Consider the following 20,430-nt stretch of genomic DNA (forward strand, 5'->3'; position numbering starts at 1 on the left):
ATGGACTGGTGATCCTTCCTCTGATGGACTGGTGATCCTCCCTGTGATGGACTGGTGATCAGCCCTGTGATGGACTGTTGATCCTCCCGGTGATGGACTGGTGATCAGCCCTGTGTTAGACTGGTGATCCTCCCTGTGTTGGACTGGTGATCAGCACTGTGTTGGACCGGTGATGAGCCCTGTGTTGCACTGGTGATCCTCCCATTGATGGGCTGGTTATCAGCCCTGTGATGGACTGGTGATCCTCCCTGTGCTAGATTGGTGATCCTCCCTGTGATGGACTAGTGATCCTCCCTGTGATGGACTGGTGATCAGCCCTGTGATGGACTGGTGATCCTCCCTGTATTGGACTGGTGATCCTCCCTGTGATGGACTGGTGATCCTCCCTGTGTTGGACTGGTGATCAGACCTGTGATGGACTGGTGATGAGCCCTGTGATGGACTGGTGATCAGCCCTATGTTGGACTGGTGATCAGACCTGTGATGGACTGGTGATGAGCCCTGTCATGGACTGGTGATCCTCCCTGTGATGGATTGGTGATCCTCCCTCTGATGGACTGGTGATCAGCCCTGTGATGGACTGGTGATCCTCCCTGTGATGGATTGGTGATCCTCCCTGTGATGGACTGGTGTTCCTCCCTGTGATGGACTGGTGATCAGCCCTGTTATGGACTGGTGATCAGACCTGTGATGGACTGGTGATCAGCCCATCGATGGACTGGTGATCCTCCCGGTGATGGACTGGTGATCAGCCCTGTGTTAGACTGTTGATCCTCTCTGTGTTGGACTGGTGATCAGCCCTGTGTTGGACCGGTGATGAGCCCTGTGTTGGACTGGTGATCCTCCCTTTGATGGGCTGGTTATCGGCCCTGTCATGGACTGGTGATCCTCCCTGTGATGGATTGGTGATCCTCCCTCTGATGGACTGGTGATCAGCCCTGTGATGGACTGGTGATCCTCCCTGTGATGGATTGGTGATCCTCCCTTTGATGGACTGGTTATAGCCCCTGTGATGGACTGGTTATCAGCCATGTGATGGACTGGTGATCCTCCCTTTGATGGACTGGTTATAGCCCCTGTGATGGACTGGTTATCAGCCATGTGATGGACTGGTGATCCTCCCTGTGATGGATTGGTGATCCTCCCTGTGATGGACTGTTGATCCTCCCTGTGATGGACTGGTGATCCTCCCTCTGATGGACTGGTGATCCTCCCTGTGATGGACTGGTGATCCTTTCTGTGATGGACTGGTGATGAGCCCTGTGATGGACTGGTGATCAGCCCTGTGTTGGACTGGTGATCCTCCCTGTGATGGACTGGTGATCGTCCCTGTGATGGACTGGTTATAGCCCCTGTGATGGACTGGTAATCAGCCATGTGATGGACTGGTGATCCTCCCTGTGATGGATTGGTGATCCTCCCTGTGATGGACTGTTGATCCTCCCTGTGATGGACTGGTGATCCTCCCTCTGATGGACTGGTGATCCTCCCTGTGATGGACTGGTGATCCTTTCTGTGATGGACTGGTGATGAGCACTGTGATGGACTGGTGATCAGCCCTGTGTTGGACTGGTGATCCTCCCTGTGCTGGATTGGTGATCCTCCCTGTGATGGACTGGTGATCCTCCCTGTGATGGACTGGTGATCAGCCCTGTGATGGACTGGTGATCCTCCCTGTGATGGACTGGTGATCCTTCCTCTGATGGACTGGTGATCCTCCCTGTGATGGACTGGTGATCAGCCCTGTGATGGACTGTTGATCCTCCCGGTGATGGACTGGTGATCAGCCCTGTGTTAGACTGGTGATCCTCCCTGTGTTGGACTGGTGATCAGCACTGTGTTGGACCGGTGATGAGCCCTGTGTTGCACTGGTGATCCTCCCTTTGATGGGCTGGTTATCAGCCCTGTGATGGACTGGTGATCCTCCCTGTGCTAGATTGGTGATCCTCTCTGTGATGGACTAGTGATCCTCCCTGTGATGGACTGGTGATCAGCCCTGTGATGGACTGGTGATCCTTCCTGTATTGGACTGGTGATCCTCCCTGTGATGGACTGGTGATCCTCCCTGTGTGGGACTGGTGATCAGACCTGTGATGGACTGGTGATGAGCCCTGTGATGGACTGGTGATCAGCCCTATGTTGGACTGGTGATCAGACCTGTGATGGACTGGTGATGAGCCCTGTCATGGACTGGTGATCCTCCCTGTGATGGATTGGTGATCCTCCCTCTGATGGACTGGTGATCAGCCCTGTGATGGACTGGTGATCCTCCCTGTGATGGATTGGTGATCCTCCCTGTGATGGACTGGTGATCCTCCCTGTGATGGACTGGTGATCAGCCCTGTTATGGACTGGTGATCAGACCTGTGATGGACTGGTGATCAGCCCATCGATGGACTGGTGATCCTCCCGGTGATGGACTGGTGACCCTCCCTTTGATGGACTGGTGATCCTCCCTTTGATGGACTGGTTATAGCCCCTGTGATGGACTGGTTATCAGCCATGTGATGGACTGGTGATCAGCCCTGTGTTGGACCGGTGATGAGCCCTTTGTTGGACTGGTGGTCCTCCCTTTGATGGACTGGTGATCCTCCCTTTGATGGGCTGGTTACCAGCGCTGTGATGGACTGGTGATCCTCCCTTTGATGGACTGGTGATCCTCCCTTTGATGGACTGGTTATAGCCCCTGTGATGGACTGGTTATCAGCCATGTGATGGACTGGTGATCCTCCCTGTGATGGATTGGTGATCCTCCCTGTGATGGACTGTTGATCCTCCCTGTGATGGACTGGTGATCCTCCCTCTGATGGACTGGTGATCCTCCCTGTGATGTACTGGTTATCCTTTCTGTGATGGACTGGTGATGAGCCCTGTGATGGACTGGTGATCAGCCCTGTGTTGGACTGGTGATCCTCCCTGTGATGGACTGGTGATCGTCCCTGTGATGGACTGGTTATAGCCCCTGTGATGGACTGGTTATCAGCCATGTGATGGACTGGTGATCCTCCCTGTGATGGATTGGTGATCCTCCCTGTGATGGACTGTTGATCCTCCCTGTGATGGACTGGTGATCCTCCCTCTGATGGACTGGTGATCCTCCCTGTGATGGACTGGTGATCCTTTCTGTGATGGACTGCTGATGAGCACTGTGATGGACTGGTGATCAGCCATGTGATGGACTGGTAATCCTCCATTTGATGGACTGGTGATCAGCCCTGTGATGGACTGGTGATCAGCCCTGTGATGGACTGGTGATCCTCCCTGTGCTGGATTGGTGATCCTCCCTGTGATGGACTGGTGATCCTCCCTGTGATGGACTGGTGATCAGCCCTGTGTTAGACTGGTGATCCTCCCTGTGTTGGACTGGTGATCAGCCCTGTGTTGGACCGGTGATGAGCCCTGTGTTGGACTGGTGATCCTCCCTTTGATGGACTGGTGATCCTCCCTTTGATGGGCTGGTTACCAGCGCTGTGATGGACTGGTGATCCTCCCTTTGATGGACTGGTGATCCTCCCTTTGATGGACTGGTTATAGCCCCTGTGATGGACTGGTTATCAGCCATGTGATGGACTGGTGATCCTCCCTTTGATGGACTGGTTATAGCCCCTGTGATGGACTGGTTATCAGCCATGTGATGGACTGGTGATCCTCCCTGTGATGGATTGGTGATCCTCCCTGTGATGGACTGTTGATCCTCCCTGTGATGGACTGGTGATCCTCCCTCTGATGGACTGGTGATCCTCCCTGTGATGGACTGGTGATCCTTTCTTTGATGGACTGGTGATGAGCCCTGTGATGGACTGGTGATCAGCCCTGTGTTGGACTGGTGATCCTCCCTGTGATGGACTGGTGATCGTCCCTGTGATGGATTGGTGATCCTCACTGTGATGGACGGGTGATCCTCCCTGTGATGGACTGGTGATCCTTCCTGTGATGGACTGGTGATGAGCCCTGTGATGGACTGGTGATCAGCCCTGTGTTGGACTGGTGATCCTCCCTGTGTTGGACAGGTGATCAGCCCTGTGTTGGACCGGTGATGAGCCCTGTGTTGGACTGGTGATCCTCCCTTTGATGGACTGGTGATCCTCCCTTTGATGGGCTGGTTACCAGCCCTGTGATGGACTGGTGATCCTCCCTTTGATGGACTGGTGATCCTCCCTTTGATGGACTGGTTATAGCCCCTGTGATGGACTGGTTATCAGCCATGTGATGGACTGGTGATCCTCCCTTTGATGGACTGGTGATCAGCCCTCGATGGACTGGTGATCCTCCCTGTGATGGACTGATGATCCTCCCTCTGATGGACTGGTGATCAGCCCTGTGATGGACTGGTGATCCTCCCTGTGATGGATTGGTGATCCTTCCTTTGATGGACTGGTGATCAGCCCTGTGATGGACTGGTGATCCTCCTTGTGATGGACTGGTGATCCTCCCTGTGATGGATTGGTGATCCTCCCTGTGATGGACTGTTGATCCTCCCTGTGATGGACTGGTGATCCTCCCTCTGATGGACTGGTGATCCTCCCTGTGATGGACTGGTTATCCTTCCTGTGATGGACTGGTGATGAGCCCTGTGATGGACTGGTGATCAGCCCTGTGTTGGACTGGTGATCAGCGCTGTGATGGACTGGTGATCCTCCCGGTGATGGACTGGTGATCAGCTCTGTGTTGGACCGGTGATGAGCCCTGTGTTGGACTGGTTATCCTCCCTTTGATGGACTGGTGATCCTCCCTTTGATGGGCTGGTTACCAGCCCTGTGATGGACTGGTGATTCTCCCTGTGATGGACTGGTGATCCTCCCTGTGATGGACTGGTGATCCTCCCTGTGATGGACTGGTGATCCTCCCTCTGATGGACTGGTGATCAGCCCTATGATGGACTGGTGATCCTCTCTGTGATGGACTGGTGATCCTCCCTTTGATGGACTGGTGATCATCCCTTTGATGGACTGGTTATAACCCCTTCGAGGGACTGGTTATCAGCCATGTGATGGATTGGTGATCCTCCCTTTTATGGACTGGTTTTCAGCCCTGTGATGGACTGGTGATCCTCCTTTTGATGGACTGGGGATCCTCCCTCTGATGGACTGGTGATCAGCCCTGTGATGGACTGGTGATCCTCCCTTTGATGGACTGGTGATCAGCCCTGTGATGGACTAGTGATCCTCCCTGTGATGGACTGGTGATCAGCCCTGTGATGGACTGGTGATCCTTCCTGTATTGGACTGGTGATCCTCCCTGTGATGGACTGGTGATCCTCCCTGTGTTGGACTGGTGATCAGACCTGTGATGGACTGGTGATCCTTTCTGTGATGGACTGGTGATGAGCACTGTGATGGACTGGTGATCAGCCCTGTGTTGGACTGGTGATCCTCCCTGTGCTGGATTGGTGATCCTCCCTGTGATGGACTGGTGATCCTCCCTGTGATGGACTGGTGATCAGCCCTGTGATGGACTGGTGATCCTCCCTGTGATGGACTGGTGATCCTTCCTCTGATGGACTGGTGATCCTCCCTGTGATGGACTGGTGATCAGCCCGGTGATGGACTGTTGATCCTCCCGGTGATGGACTGGTGATCAGCCCTGTGTTAGACTGGTGATCCTCCCTGTGTTGGACTGGTGATCATTACTGTGTTGGACCGGTGATGAGCCCTGTGTTGCACTGGTGATCCTCCCTTTGATGGGCTGGTTATCAGCCCTGTGATGGACTGGTGATCCTCCCTGTGCTAGATTGGTGATCCTCCCTGTGATGGACTAGTGATCCTCCCTGTGATGGACTGGTGATCAGCCCTGTGATGGACTGGTGATCCTTCCTGTATTGGACTGGTGATCCTCCCTGTGATGGACTGGTGATCCTCCCTGTGTTGGACTGGTGATCAGACCTGTGATGGACTGGTGATGAGCCCTGTGATGGACTGGTGATCAGCCCTATGTTGGACTGGTGATCAGACCTGTGATGGACTGGTGATGAGCCCTTTCATGGACTGGTGATCCTCCCTGTGATGGATTGGTGATCCTCCTTCTGATGGACTGGTGATCAGCCCTGTGATGGACTGGTGATCCTCCCTGTGATGGATTGGTGATCCTCCCTGTGATGGACTGGTGATCCTCCCTGTGATGGACTGGTGATCAGCCCTGTTATGGACTGGTGATCAGACCTGTGATGGACTGGTGATCAGCCCATCGATGGACTGGTGATCCTCCCGGTGATGGACTGGTGATCAGCCCTGTGTTAGACTGGTGATCCTCTCTGTGTTGGACTGGTGATCAGCCCTGTGTTGGACCGGTGATGAGCCCTGTGTTGGACTGGTGATCCTCCCTTTGATGGGCTGGTTATCAGCCCTGTGATGGACTGGTGATCCTCCCTTTGATGGACTGGTGATCCTCTCTTTGATGGACTGGTTATAGCCCCTTTGATGGACTGGTTATCAGCCATGTGATGGACTGGTGATCCTCCCTTTGATGGACTGGTGATCAGCCCTGTGATGGACTGATGATCCTCCTTGTTATGGACTGGTGATCCTCCCTCTGATGGACTGGTGATCAGCCCTGTGATGGACTGGTGATCCTCCCTGTGCTGGATTCGTGATCCTCCCTGTGATGGACTGGTGATCCTCCCTGTGATGGACTGGTGATCAGCACTGTGATGGACTGGTGATCCTCCCTGTGATGGACTGGTGATCCTCCCTCTGATGGACTGGTGATCAGCCCTATGATGGACTGGTGATCCTCTCTGTGATGGACTGGTGATCCTCCCTTTGATGGACTGGTGATCATCCCTTTGATGGACTGGTTATAACCCCTTCGATGGACTGGTTATCAGCCATGTGATGGATTGGTGATCCTCCCTTTTATGGACTGGTTTTCAGCCCTGTGATGGACTGGTGATCCTCCCTTTGATGGACTGGTGATCAGCCCTGTGATGGACTAGTGATCCTCCCTGTGATGGACTGGTGATCAGCCCTGTGATGGACTGGTGATCCTTCCTGTATTGGACTGGTGATCCTCCTTGTGATGGACTGGTGATCCTCCCTGTGTTGGACTGGTGATCAGACCTGTGATGGACTGGTGATGAGCCCTGTGATGGACTGGTGATCAGCCCTATGTTGGACTGGTGATCAGACCTGTGATGGACTGGTGATGAGCCCTGTCATGGACTGGTGATCCTCCCTGTGATGGATTGGTGATCCTCCCTCTGATGGACTGGTGATCAGCCCTGTGATGGACTGGTGATCCTCCCTGTGATGGATTGGTGATCCTCCCTGTGATGGACTGGTGATCCTCCCTGTGATGGACTGGTGATCCTCCCTCTGATGGAATGGTGATCAGCCCTATGATGGACAGGTGATCCTCTCTGTGATGGACTGGTGATCCTCCCTTTGATGGACTGGTGATCATCCCTTTGATGGACTGGTTATAACCCCTTCGATGGACTGGTTATCAGCCAAGTGATGGATTGGTGATCCTCCCTTTTATGGACTGGTTTTCAGCCCTGTGATGGACTGGTGATCCTCCTTTTGATGGACTGGGGATCCTCCCTCTGATGGACTGGTGATCAGCCCTGTGATGGACTGGTGATCCTCCCTTTGATGGACTGGTGATCAGCCCTGTGATGGACTGGTAATCCTCCTTGTGATGGACTGGTGATCCTCCCTCTGATGGACTGGTGATCAGCCCTGTGATGGACTGGTGATCCTCCCTGTGATGGATTGGTGATCCTCACTGTGATGGACGGGTGATCCTCCCTGTGATGGACTGGTGATCCTTCCTGTGATGGACTGGTGATGAGCCCTGTGATGGACTGGTGATCAGCCCTGTGTTGGACTGGTGATCCTCCCTGTGTTGGACAGGTGATCAGCCCTGTGTTGGACCGGTGATGAGCCCTGTGTTGGACTGGTGATCCTCCCTTTGATGGACTGGTGATCCTCCCTTTGATGGGCTGGTTACCAGCCCTGTGATGGACTGGTGATCCTCCCTTTGATGGACTGGTGATCCTCCCTTTGATGGACTGGTTATAGCCCCTGTGATGGACTGGTTATCAGCCATGTGATGGACTGGTGATCCTCCCTTTGATGGACTGGTGATCAGCCCTCGATGGACTGGTGATCCTCCCTGTGATGGACTGATGATCCTCCCTCTGATGGACTGGTGATCAGCCCTGTGATGGACTGGTGATCCTCCCTGTGATGGATTGGTGATCCTTCCTTTGATGGACTGGTGATCAGCCCTGTGATGGACTGGTGATCCTCCTTGTGATGGACTGGTGATCCTCCCTGTGATGGATTGGTGATCCTCCCTGTGATGGACTGTTGATCCTCCCTGTGATGGACTGGTGATCCTCCCTCTGATGGACTGGTGATCCTCCCTGTGATGGACTGGTGATCCTTCCTGTGATGGACTGGTGATGAGCCCTGTGATGGACTGGTGATCAGCCCTGTGTTGGACTGGTGATCAGCCCTGTGATGGACTGGTGATCCTCCCGGTGATGGACTGGTGATCAGCTCTGTGTTGGACCGGTGATGAGCCCTGTGTTGGACTGGTTATCCTCCCTTTGATGGACTGGTGATCCTCCCTCTGATGGACTGGTGATCAGCCCTGTGATGGACTGTTGATCCTCCCGGTGATGGACTGGTGATCAGCCCTGTGTTAGACTGGTGATCCTCCCTGTGTTGGACTGGTGATCAGCACTGTGTTGGACCGGTGATGAGCCCTGTGTTGCACTGGTGATCCTCCCTTTGATGGGCTGGTTATCAGCCCTGTGATGGACTGGTGATCCTCCCTGTGCTAGATTGGTGATCCTCCCTGTGATGGACTAGTGATCCTCCCTGTGATGGACTGGTGATCAGCCCTGTGATGGACTGGTGATCCTCCCTGTATTGGACTGGTGATCCTCCCTGTGATGGACTGGTGATCCTCCCTGTGTTGGACTGGTGATCAGACCTGTGATGGACTGGTGATGAGCCCTGTGATGGACTGGTGATCAGCCCTATGTTGGACTGGTGATCAGACCTGTGATGGACTGGTGATGAGCCCTGTCATGGACTGGTGATCCTCCCTGTGATGGATTGGTGATCCTCCCTCTGATGGACTGGTGATCAGCCCTGTGATGGACTGGTGATCCTCCCTGTGATGGATTGGTGATCCTCCCTGTGATGGACTGTTGATCCTCCCTGTGATGGACTGGTGATCCTCCCTCTGATGGACTGGTGATCCTCCCTGTGATGGACTGGTGATCCTTTCTGTGATGGACTGGTGATGAGCCCTGTGATGGACTGGTGATCAGCCCTGTGTTGGACTGGTGATCCTCCCTGTGATGGACTGGTGATCGTCCCTGTGATGGACTGGTTATAGCCCCTGTGATGGACTGGTTATCAGCCATGTGATGGACTGGTGATCCTCCCTGTGATGGATTGGTGATCCTCCCTCTGATGGACTGGTGATCCTCCCTTTGATGGACTGGTGATCCTCCCTTTGATGGGCTGGTTACCAGCGCTGTGATGGACTGGTGATCCTCCCTTTGATGGACTGGTGATCCTCCCTTTGATGGACTGGTTATAGCCCCTGTGATGGACTGGTTATCAGCCATGTGATGGACTGGTGATCCTCCCTGTGATGGATTGGTGATCCTCCCTGTGATGGACTGTTGATCCTCCCTGTGATGGACTGGTGATCCTCCCTCTGATGGACTGGTGATCCTCCCTGTGATGGACTGGTGATCCTTTCTGTGATGGACTGGTGATGAGCCCTGTGATGGACTGGTGATCCTCCCTGTGATGGATTGGTGATCCTTCCTTTGATGGACTGGTGATCAGCCCTGTGATGGACTGGTGATCCTCCTTGTGATGGACTGGTGATCCTCCCTGTGATGGATTGGTGATCCTTCCTGTGATGGACTGTTGATCCTCCCTGTGATGGACTGGTGATCCTCCCTCTGATGGACTGGTGATCCTCCCTGTGATGGACTGGTGATCCTTCCTGTGATGGACTGGTGATGAGCCCTGTGATGGACTGGTGATCAGAACTGTGTTGGACTGGTGATCAGCCCTGTGATGGACTGGTGATCCTCCCGGTGATGGACTGGTGATCAGCTCTGTGTTGGACCGGTGATGAGCCCTGTGTTGGACTGGTTATCCTCCCTTTGATGGACTGGTGATCCTCCCTTTGATGGGCTGGTTACCAGCCCTGTGATGGACTGGTGATTCTCCCTGTGATGGACTGGTGATCCTCCCTGTGATGGACTGGTGATCCTCCCTCTGATGGAATGGTGATCAGCCCTATGATGGACTGGTGATCCTCTCTATGATGGACTGGTGATCCTCCCTTTGATGGACTGGTGATCATCCCTTTGATGGACTGGTTATAACCCCTTCTATGGACTGGTTATCAGCCATGTGATGGATTGGTGATCCTCCCTTTTATGGACTGGTTTTCAGCCCTGTAATGGACTGGTGATCCTCCTTTTGATGGACTGGGGATCCTCCCTCTGATGGACTGGTGATCAGCCCTGTGATGGACTGGTGATCCTCCCTTTGATGGACTGGTGATCAGCCCTGTGATGGACTGGTAATCCTCCTTGTGATGGACTGGTGATCCTCCCTCTGATGGACTGGTGATCAGCCCTGTGATGGACTGGTGATCCTCCCTGTGATGGATTGGTGATCCTCCCTGTGATGGACGGGTGATCCTCCCTGTGATGGACTGGTGATCCTTCCTGTGATGGACTGGTGATGAGCCCTGTGATGGACTGGTGATCAGCCCTGTGTTGGACTGGTGATCCTCCCTGTGTTGGACTGGTGATCCTTCCTTTGATGGACTGGTGATGAGCCCTGTGTTGGACTGGTGATCCTCCCTTTGATGGACTGGTGATCCTCCCTCTGATGGACTGGTGATCCTCCCTGTGATGGACTGGTGATCCTTCCTGTGATGGACTGGTGATGAGCCCTGTGATGGACTGGTGATCAGCCCTGTGTTGGACTGGTGATCAGCCCTGTGATGGACTGGTGATCCTCCCGGTGATGGACTGGTGATCAGCTCTGTGTTGGACCGGTGATGAGCCCTGTGTTGGACTGGTTATCCTCCCTTTGATGGACTGGTGATCCTCCCTTTGATGGACTGGTTATAGCCCCTGTGATGGACTGGTTATCAGCCATGTGATGGACTGGTGTTCCTCCCTTTGATGGACTGGTGATCCTTCCTGTATTGGACTGGTGATCAGACCTGTGTTGGACTGGTGATCAGACCTGTGATGGACTGGTGATGAGCCCTGTGATGGACTGGTGATCAGCCCTATGTTGAACTGGTGATCAGACCTGTGATGGACTGGTGATGAGCCCTGTCATGGACTGGTGATCCTCCTTGTGATGGACTGGTGATCCTCCCTCTAATGGACTGGTGATCAGCCCTGTGATGGACTGGTGATCCTACCTGTGCTGGATTAGTGATCCTCCCTGTGATGGACTGGTGATCCTCCCTGTGATGGACTAGTGATCCTCCCTTTGATGGACTGGTGATGAGCCTTGTGATGGACTGGTGATCAGCCCTGTGTTGGACTGGTGATCCTCCCTGTGTTGGACTGGTGATCAGCCCTATGTTTGACCGGTGATGAGCCCTTTGTTGGACTGGTGATCCTCCCTTTGATGGACTGGTGATCCTCCCTTTGATGGGCTGGTTACCAGCCCTGTGATGGACTGGTGATCCTCCCTTTGATGGACTGGTGATCCTCCCTTTGAAGGACTGGTTATAGCCCCTGTGATGGACTGGTTATCAGCCATGTGATGGACTGGTGATCCTCCCTTTGATGGACTGGTGATCCTTCCTGTATTGGACTGGTGATCAGACCTGTGTTGGACTGGTGATCAGACCTGTGATGGACTGGTGATGAGCCCTGTGATGGACTGGTGATCAGCCCTATGTTGAACTGGTGATCAGACCTGTGATGGACTGGTGATGAGCCCTGTCATGGACTGGTGATCCTTCCTGTGATGGACTGGTGATGAGCCCTGTGATGGACTGGTGATCAGCCCTGTGTTGGACTGGTGATCCTCCCTGTGTTGGACTGGTGATCCTCCCTGTGCTGGATTGGTGATCCTCCCTGTGATGGACTGGTGATCCTCCCTTTGATGGACTGGTGATCCTCCCTTTGATGGACTGGTTATAGCCCCTGTGATGGACTGGTTATCAGCCATGTGATGGACTGGTGATCCTCCCTTTGATGGACTGGTGATCAGCCCTGTGATGGACTGGTGATCCTCCCTCTGATGGACTGGTGATCCTCCCTCTGATGGACTGGTGATGAGCCCTGTCATGGACTGGTGATCCTCCTTGTGATGGACTGGTGATCCTCCCTCTGATGGACTGGTGATCAGCCCTGTGATGGACTGGTGATCCTACCTGTGCTGGATTAGTGATCCTCCCTGTGATGGACTGGTGATCCTCCCTGTGATGGACTGGTGATCCTCCCTGTGCTGGATTGGTGATCCTCCCTGTGATGGACTGGTGATCCTCCCTGTGATGGACTGGTGATCAGCCCTGTGATGGACTGGTGATCCTCCCGGTGATGGACTGGTGATCAGCCCTGTGTTAGAATGGTGATCCTCCCTGTGTTGGACTGGTGATCAGCCCTGTGTTGGACCGGTGATGAGCCCTGTGTTGGACTGGTGATCCTCCCTTTGATGGACTGGTGATCCTCCCTTTGATGGGCTGTTTACCAGCCCTGTGATGGACTGGTGATCAGCCCTATGATTGACTGGTGATCCTCCCTCTGATGGACTGGTGATTCTCCCTCTGATGGACTGGTGATCCTCCCTGTGATGGACTGGTGATCCTCCCTCTGATGGACTGGTGATCAGCCCTATGATGGACTGGTGATCCTCTCTGTGATGGACTGGTGATCCTCCCTTTGATGGACTGGTGATCAGCCCTGTGATGGACTGGTGATCCTCCTTGTGATGGATTGGTGATCCTCCCTGTGATGGACTGGTGATGAGCCCTGTGATGGACTGGTGATCCTCCGTCTGATGGACTGGTGATCCTCCGTCTGATGGACTGGTGATCCTCCCTGTGATGGACTGGTGATCCTTCCTGTGATGGACTGGTGATGAGCCCTGTGATGGACTGGTGATCAGCCCTGTGTTGGACTGGTGATCCTCCCTGTGTTGGACTGGTGATCAGCCCTGTGATGGACTGGTGATCCTCCCTGTGCTGGATTGGTGATCCTCCCTGTGATGGACTGGTGATCCTCACTGTGATGGACTGGTGATCAGCCCTGTGATGGACTGGTGATCCTCCCTGTGATGGACTGGTGATCCTCCCTCTGATGGACTGGTGATCCTCCCTTTGATGGACTGGTGATCAGCCCTGTGATGGACTGGTGATCCTCCCTGTGATGGACTGGTGATCAGCCCTGTGATGGACTGGTGATCCTCCCTCTGATGGACTGGTGATCAGCCCTGTGATGGACTGGTGATCCTTCCTGTATTGGACTGGTGATCAGACCTGTGTTGGACTGGTGATCAGACCTGTGATGGACTGGTGATTAGCCCTGTGATGGACTGGTGATCAGCCCTGTGTTGGACTGGTGATCAGACCTGTGATGGACTGGTGATGAGCCCTGTGATGGACTGGTGATCCTCCCTGTAATGAAATGGTGATCCTTCCTGTGATGGACTGGTGATGAGCCCTGTGGTGGACTGGTTAACAGACCTGTGATGGACTGGTGATCAGCCCTGTGATGGACTGGTGATCCTCCCTTTGACGGACTGGTGATCCTCCCTTTGATGGGCTGGTTATCAGCCCTGTGATGGACGGGTGATCCTCCCTTTGATGTACTGGTGATCATTCCTTTGATGGACTGGTTATAGCCCCTTTGATGATCTGGTTATCAGCCATGTGATGGACTGGTGATCCTCCCTTTGATGGACTGGTGATCAGCCCTGTGATGGAGGTGATCCTCCTTGTGATGGACTGGTGATCCTCCCTCTGATGGACTGGTGATCAGGCCTGTGATGGACTGGTGATCCTCCCTGTGATGGATTGGTGATCCTCCCTGTGATGGACTGGTGATCCTCCCTGTGATGGACTGGTGATCAGCCCTGTGATGGACTGGTGATCCTACCTGTGCTGGATTAGTGATCCTCCCTGTGATGGACTGGTGATCCTCCCTGTGATGGACTGGTGATCCTCCCTGTGCTGGATTGGTGATCCTCCCTGTGATGGACTGGTGATCCTCCCTGTGATGGACTGGTGATCAGCCCTGTGATGGACTGGTGATCCTCCCGGTGATGGACTGGTGATCAGCCCTGTGTTAGAATGGTGATCCTCCCTGTGTTGGACTGGTGATCAGCCCTGTGTTGGACCGGTGATGAGCCCTGTGTTGGACTGGTGATCCTCCCTTTGATGGACTGGTGATCCTCCCTTTGATGGGCTGGTTACCAGCCCTGTGATGGACTGGTGATCAGCCCTATGATTGACTGGTGATCCTCCCTCTGATGGACTGGTGATTCTCCCTCTGATGGACTGGTGATCCTCCCTGTGATGGACTGGTGATCCTCCCTCTGATGGACTGGTGATCAGCCCTATGATGGACTGGTGATCCTCTCTGTGATGGACTGGTGATCCTCCCTTTGATGGACTGGTGATCAGCCCTGTGATGGACTGGTGATCCTCCCTGTGTTGGACTGGTGATCAGCCCTGTGATGGACTGGTGATCCTCCCTGTGCTGGATTGGTGATCCTCCCTGTGATGGACTGGTGATCCTCACTGTGATGGACTGGTGATCAGCCCTGTGATGGACTGGTGATCCTCCCTGTGATGGACTGGTGATCCTCCCTCTGATGGACTGGTGATCCTCCCTTTGATGGACTGGTGATCAGCCCTGTGATGGACTGGTGATCCTCCCTGTGATGGACTGGTGATCAGCCCTGTGATGGACTGGTGATCCTCCCTCTGATGGACTGGTGATCAGCCCTGTGATGGACTGGTGATCCTTCCTGTATTGGACTGGTGATCAGACCTGTGTTGGACTGGTGATCAGACCTGTGATGGACTGGTGATGAGCCCTGTGATGGACTGGTGATCAGCCCTGTGTTGGACTGGTGATCAGACCTGTGATGGACTGGTGATGAGCCCTGTGATGGACTGGTGATCCTCCCTGTAATGAAATGGTGATCCTTCCTGTGATGGACTGGTGATGAGCCCTGTGGTGGACTGGTTAACAGACCTGTGATGGACTGGTGATCAGCCCTGTGATGGACTGGTGATCCTCCCTTTGACGGACTGGTGATCCTCCCTTTGATGGGCTGGTTATCAGCCCTGTGATGGACGGGTGATCCTCCCTTTGATGTACTGGTGATCATTCCTTTGATGGACTGGTTATAGCCCCTTTGATGATCTGGTTATCAGCCATGTGATGGACTGGTGATCCTCCCTTTGATGGACTGGTGATCAGCCCTGTGATGGAGGTGATCCTCCTTGTGATGGACTGGTGATCCTCCCTCTGATGGACTGGTGATCAGGCCTGTGATGGACTGGTGATCCTCCCTGTGATGGATTGGTGATCCTCCCTGTGATGGACTGGTGATCCTCCCTGTGATGGACTGGTGATCAGCCCTGTGATGGACTGGTGATCCTCCCTGTGATGGACTGGTGATCCTCCCTCTGATGGACTGGTGATCCTCCCTTTGATGGGCTGGTTACCAGCCTTGTGATGGACTGGTGATCCTCCCTTTGATGGACTGGTGATCCTCCCTTTGATGGACTGGTTATAGCCCCTGTGATGGACTGGTTATCAGCCATGTGATGGACTGGTGATCCTCCCATTGATGGACTGGTGATCAGCCCATCGATGGACTGGTGATCCTCCCGGTGATGGACTGGTGATCAGCCCTGTGTTAGACTGGTGATCCTCTCTGTGTTGGACTGGTGATCAGCCCTGTGTCGGACCGGTGATGAGCCCTGTGTTGGACTGGTGATCCTCCCTTTGATGGACTGGTGATCCTCCCTTTGATGTGCTGGTTATCAGCCCTGTGATGGACTGGTGATCCTCCCTTTGATGGACTGGTGATCCTCCCTTTGATGGACTGGTTATAGCCCCTTTGATGGACTGGTTATCAGCCATGTGATGGACTGGTGATCCTCCCTTTGATGGACTGGTGATCAGCCCTGTGATGGACTGGTGATCCTCCTTGTGATGGACTGGTGATCCTCCCTCTGATGGACTGGTGATCAGCCCTGTGATGGACTGGTGATCCTCCCTGTGATGGATTGGTGATCCTCCCTGTGATGGACTGGTGATCCTCCCTGTGATGGACTGGTGATCAGCCCTGTGATGGACTGTTGATCCTCCCTGTGATGGACTGGTGATCCTCCCTCTGATGGACCGGTTATCAGCCCTATGATGGACTGGTGATCCTCCCTGTGATGGACTGGTGATCCTCCCTCTGATGGACCGGTTATCAGCCCTATGATGGACTGGTGATCCTCCCTGTGATGGACTGGTGATCCTCCCTTTGATGGACTGGTGATCATCCCTTTGATGGACTGGTTATAGCCCCTTTGATGGACTGGTTATCAGCCATGTGATGGACTGGTGATCCTCCCTTTGATGGACTGGTGATCAGCCCTGTGATGGACTGGTGATCCTCCTTGTTATGGACTGGTGATCCTCCCTCTGATGGACTGGTGATCAGCCCTGTGATGGACTGGTGATCCTCCCTGTGCTGGATTGGTGATCCTCCTTGTTATGGACTGGTGATCCTCCCTCTGATGGACTGGTGATCCTCCCTTTGATGGACTGGTGATCCTCCCTTTGATGGACTGGTTATAGCCCCTGTGATGGACTGGTTATCAGCCATGTGATGGACTGGTGATCCTCCCATTGATGGACTGGTGATCAGCCCATCGATGGACTGGTGATCCTCCCGGTGATGGACTGGTGATCAGCCCTGTGTTAGACTGGTGATCCTCTCTGTGTTGGACTGGTGATCAGCCCTGTGTTGGACCGGTGATGAGCCCTGTGTTGGACTGGTGATCCTCCCTTTGATGGACTGGTGATCCTCCCTTTGATGTGCTGGTTATCAGCCCTGTGATGGACTGGTGATCCTCCCTTTGATGGACTGGTGATCCTCCCTTTGATGGACTGGTTATAGCCCCTTTGATGGACTGGTTATCAGCCATGTGATGGACTGGTGATCCTCCCTTTGATGGACTGGTGATCAGCCCTGTGATGGACTGGTGATCCTCCTTGTGATGGACTGGTGATCCTCCCTCTGATGGACTGGTGATCAGCCCTGTGATGGACTGGTGATCCTCCCTGTGATGGATTGGTGATCCTCCCTGTGATGGACTGGTGATCCTCCCTGTGATGGACTGGTGATCAGCCCTGTGATGGACTGTTGATCCTCCCTGTGATGGACTGGTGATCCTCCCTCTGATGGACCGGTTATCAGCCCTATGATGGACTGGTGATCCTCCCTATGATGGACTGGTGATCCTCCCTGTGATGGACTGGTGATCCTCCCTTTGATGGACTGGTGATCATCCCTTTGATGGACTGGTTATAGCCCCTTTGATGGACTGGTTATCAGCCATGTGATGGACTGGTGATCCTCCCTTTGATGGACTGGTGATCAGCCCTGTGATGGACTGGTGATCCTCCTTGTTATGGACTGGTGATCCTCCCTCTGATGGACTGGTGATCAGCCCTGTGATGGACTGGTGATCCTCCCTGTGCTGGATTGGTGATCCTCCTTGTTATGGACTGGTGATCCTCCCTCTGATGGACTGGTGATCAGCCCTGTGATGGACTGGTGATCCTCCCTGTGCTGGATTGGTGATCCTCCCTGTGATGGACTGGTGATCCTCCCTGTGATGGACTGGTGATCAGCACTGTGATGGACTGGTGATCCTCCCTTTGACGGACTGGTGATCCTCCCTTTGATGGGCTGGTTATCAGCCCTGTGATGGACGGTTGATCCTCCCTTTGATGTACTGGTGATCATCCCTTTGATGGACTGGTTATAGCCCCTTTGATGGACTGGTTATCAGCCATGTGATGGACTGGTGATCCTCCCTTTGATGGACTGGTGATCAGCCCTGTGATGGAGGTGATCCTCCTTGTGATGGACTGGTGATCCTCCCTCTGATGGACTGGTGATCAGGCCTGTGATGGACTGGTGATCCTCCCTGTGATGGATTGGTGATCCTCCCTGTGATGGACTGGTGATCCTCCCTGTGATGGACTGGTGATCAGCCCTGTGATGGACTGGTGATCCTCCCTGTGATGGACTGGTGATCCTCCCTCTGATGGACTGGTGATCAGCCCTATGATGGACTGGTGATCCTCTCTGTGATGGACTGGTGATCCTCCATTTGATGGACTGGTGATGAGCCCTGTGATGGACTGGTAATCCTCCTTGTGATGGACTGGTGATCCTCCCTCTGATGGACTGGTGATCAGCCCTGTGATGGACTGGTGATCCTCCCTGTGATGGATTGGTGATCCTCCCTGTGATGGACGGGTGATCCTCCCTGTGATGGACTGGTGATCCTTCCTGTGATGGACTGGTGATGAGCCCTGTGATGGACTGGTGATCCTCCCTGTGATGGACTGGTGATCCTCCCTCTGATGGACTGGTGATCCTCCCTGTGATGGACTGGTGATCCTCCCTCTGATGGACCGGTTATCAGCCCTATGATGGACTGGTGATCCTCCCTGTGATGGACTGGTGATCCTCCCTTTGATGGACTGGTGATCATCCCTTTGATGGACTGGTTATAGCCCCTTTGATGGACTGGTTATCAGCCATTTGATGGACTGGTGATCCTCCCTTTGATGGACTGGTGATCAGCCCTGTGATGGACTGGTGATCCTCCTTGTTATGGACTGGTGATCCTCCCTCTGATGGACTGGTGATCAGCCCTGTGATGGACTGGTGATCCTCCCTGTGCTGGATTGGTGATCCTCCTTGTTATGGACTGGTGATCCTCCCTCTGATGGACTGGTGATCCTCCCTTTGATGGACTGGTGATCCTCCCTTTGATGGACTGGTTATAGCCCCTGTGATGGACTGGTTATCAGCCATGTGATGGACTGGTGATCCTCCCATTGATGGACTGGTGATCAGCCCATCGATGGACTGGTGATCCTCCCGGTGATGGACTGGTGATCAGCCCTGTGTTAGACTGGTGATCCTCTCTGTGTTGGACTGGTGATCAGCCCTGTGTTGGACCGGTGATGAGCCCTGTGTTGGACTGGTGATCCTCCCTTTGATGGACTGGTGATCCTCCCTTTGATGTGCTGGTTATCAGCCATGTGATGGACTGGTGATCCTCCCTTTGATGGACTGGTGATCCTCCCTTTGATGGACTGGTTATAGCCCCTTTGATGGACTGGTTATCAGCCATGTGATAGACTGGTGATCCTCCCTTTGATGGACTGGTGATCAGCCCTGTGATGGACTGGTGATCCTCCTTGTGATGGACTGGTGATCCTCCCTCTGATGGACTGGTGATCAGCCCTGTGATGGACTGGTGATCCTCCCTGTGATGGATTGGTGATCCTCCCTGTGATGGACTGGTGATCCTCCCTGTGATGGACTGGTGATCAGCCCTGTGATGGACTGTTGATCCTCCCTGTGATGGACTGGTGATCCTCCCTCTGATGGACCGGTTATCAGCCCTATGATGGACTGGTGATCCTCCCTGTGATGGACTGGTGATCCTCCCTCTGATGGACCGGTTATCAGCCCTATGATGGACTGGTGATCCTCCCTGTGATGGACTGGTGATCCTCCCTTTGATGGACTGGTGATCATCCCTTTGATGGACTGGTTATAGCCCCTTTGATGGACTGGTTATCAGCCATGTGATGGACTGGTGATCCTCCCTTTGATGGACTGGTGATCAGCCCTGTGATGGACTGGTGATCCTCCTTGTTATGGACTGGTGATCCTCCCTCTGATGGACTGGTGATCAGCCCTGTGATGGACTGGTGATCCTCCCTGTGCTGGATTGGTGATCCTCCTTGTTATGGACTGGTGATCCTCCCTCTGATGGACTGGTGATCAGCCCTGTGATGGACTGGTGATCCTCCCTGTGCTGGATTGGTGATCCTCCCTGTGATGGACTGGTGATCCTCCCTGTGATGGACTGGTGATCAGCACTGTGATGGACTGGTGATCCTCCCTTTGACGGACTGGTGATCCTCCCTTTGATGGGCTGGTTATCAGCCCTGTGATGGACGGTTGATCCTCCCTTTGATGTACTGGTGATCATCCCTTTGATGGACTGGTTATAGCCCCTTTGATGGACTGGTTATCAGCCATGTGATGGACTGGTGATCCTCCCTTTGATGGACTGGTGATCAGCCCTGTGATGGAGGTGATCCTCCTTGTGATGGACTGGTGATCCTCCCTCTGATGGACTGGTGATCAG

This window comes from Pleuronectes platessa, chromosome 24 (assembly GCF_947347685.1).
Source record: "Pleuronectes platessa chromosome 24, fPlePla1.1, whole genome shotgun sequence".
In the NCBI taxonomy this organism is placed as follows: Eukaryota; Metazoa; Chordata; class Actinopteri; order Pleuronectiformes; family Pleuronectidae; genus Pleuronectes; species Pleuronectes platessa.